Below are 2,500 nucleotides of genomic sequence, written 5' to 3'. Positions count from 1 at the left end.
CGTTGTTCGCTGTTCCCAGGAACTCTTTCCACTTCCTCTGTCGGGTATGCTTGATCAATCGCTTGAGGGCATTCCGTGCCACCTTGAACTCGTCCCTAAAAGTAGAATAGAGATCAGTATTAAAAGCTCTTTGCGCTAATCGATCGCGGTGTTTGCACTCTTTGCGAAGTGCCTCAATCTCTAACGTCCACCAAAATGCACTCTTGTTAGAGTGTACCTCTTACGTTTAGTCATCGTCGCATTGCACGCCGTGACAAGTATACGCATTAAGTCTTCGCTTGTTGTGACCTCGGTCTCAAAAGCGGCTTGCATCATAACTTCAAATATATCTTTGCTAAAATACTTGATGCTCCATCCCGTTATGGGTCGGGACAGATTACGCACGCTTTGCGTCTCAAGATCTATTCGTATTGCACGATGATCAGAGTTCATATAGCTAGATAACACCTCCCACTTAAATGATCTTGCTACGGTTCGGCTCGCAAAAGTAAGATCAACTACTGACGTGCGCCCTGGTCCAACATAAGTTGGGGTGCTGCCGTCGTTCAATAAAATTGCGTCAATCTGCGCAAAGGTTGATAAAACCAACTCACCTCTTCGTTTCTGGGTTTCTCCACGCTCGCCAAGTTGGTTGTTCCAACTTACTGACCAAGCGTTGAAGTCCCCCGATAACGAATTTGTGGATACCGGTTACGGCCATTACCGTGTTATCCAACATGTTCTGGAACTCTTCCATACTAAATCTAGGTGGCGCGTAAACGCTAACCACTCGCATATCACCTATGTCAACTATCATTAAACCCTTCAAAGCCTTACTGACTACCTTAACTGGTAAGTCCGCGTTAACCACTACCGCTGCTGTGTTATCGTCATTGCGTAACACTTTGACGTTGGTTGTTGCCAGATACGGATCTGCAATCAACACTATATCCGCAGATTCTTCCCTAATCGTTTGCCACATTAACTGAAATGCAGCATAACTATGATTCTGGTTATGTTGTAGCAACCTAACCATTATGGTCTAATCGTTCGCCTTCGGGGACACATATAACTGCCCGTTGCGTGAAGGTTCTGTGACCTCGTACCGCAATCCAAACACTTGACAGAGTTGGTACAAGCTTGCTTCTTGTGTCCACTCAAACCGCATTTCCAGCACAGATTACTTCTGTCTGGTTCCCTACAATGGTAGCTCGTATGGCCTACCTTCCAACACTTATAGCATTTCTGCTCTTCCATAACCTCGCGGATATGGCATATCGACCAACCAACTTTCAGCTTTCCCAAATTCAGGAAGCTTTGAAAGTCTGGCAGCGATACGTTGATCCGTGCCCACTGCGTACCGGCCGCGCGGCCTTTCTTCATTTTGATACGATCTATTTCTATCTCGATGTTGAGCTGTGCTTTGACAGACTCCGCAACCTCCTCTGGGGTGGTAATTTCATCGAGATGCATGATCTCAATCATTTTAGAAGGAGCTAGCGTTCTCACTGACGCCTTGCCCTTCACCGCTTCCTTAACCTTTGGGGCAATTGCACTAGCAGAACTACCCTGCTTAAGTTCTAGCAACATGCCTCCATTCTGGGCCCGTCGGACCTTAGAGATTGTCTCTCAACCGATTTAAGAGCATCGGACTGCTTCATTTCCTTGAGCAATTTCGCCAGCTCCTCGGAAGTGCAGTCCGATATCAGCAGAGCCTCAGGCCGCTTCCTGGGCTTATTCTGCTTCTTCTTGCTCTTCTTCTTCTTCCTCTTATTAATTCTACCCTCATTAATATTCGGTCCGTTTCTCGGACTTGGAATATTTTCCACCGCTTCCTAACAGGGGTCAACCTCGATGGTTGTTGTTGTTGTTGTTGCAATCTTTGCAACCCACTTGACCAGGCTGTTGGTCATCAGCCACTGGTCTTCTGCCTTTTCGCGTTTGCGGCCCGAATCCATCGTTACCGTCAAACGACGTTTGCGTTTGACGGTCGAGGACCTGCTGCATGCGATTTACGGCTCTGTACCTTCGAAATTCGGACATTACCTCATCGAGGAAGTCCATCATTACCGTAACTAGCGTAAAATGGGAAGACTCATCATCGAGTTTGCTTATCCCAAAACGCATCGCCTCCATTCGATCTTGAAGATCCATGAACGCTTGGTCCGGATCTTTCTTGTCAACCCCTTGGTCTTTTTGACCTTCTTAGTTTTCGTGTTACTCATTCTATTGGGCTCAAACTCAGGCCCGCTATCCGCGTCTGTTTATGCAGTCTCCTATTTGGTTCCGTGGGTGGCTATGAAACAGGGAGCTCCACGCGAGGGTTGGCCCGCGCCCTTATGAGACGACGGGCTCAGTGCCGAACCGGAGCAAAGTGGGGCTGAACCCACCCACACCTGCATTTGCCATAGAGCGTATCGTATGGCGACAGTCTTGGAGCGCTACCTAAGACTTGCTAAGTTTTAATAGAGCGGTGACAGAATCCCCTTAGCCCTCCCCGTTTCAAGCAGGTTTCACCCTG

At 47.9% G+C, this 2,500-nt stretch overlaps 1 pseudogene; it reads right to left on the bottom strand.

Moving 5' to 3' along the window:
• The window catches only part of LOC120908065, a 9,154-nt pseudogene that overhangs the window by 3,751 nt on the left and 2,903 nt on the right, over nt 1–2,500 (bottom strand).

This window comes from Anopheles arabiensis, assembly GCF_016920715.1.
Source record: "Anopheles arabiensis isolate DONGOLA chromosome X unlocalized genomic scaffold, AaraD3 X_pericentromeric_contig0030, whole genome shotgun sequence".
Lineage (NCBI taxonomy): Eukaryota > Metazoa > Arthropoda > Insecta > Diptera > Culicidae > Anopheles > Anopheles arabiensis.
This window is presented reverse-complemented; position numbering and strand designations above follow the sequence as displayed.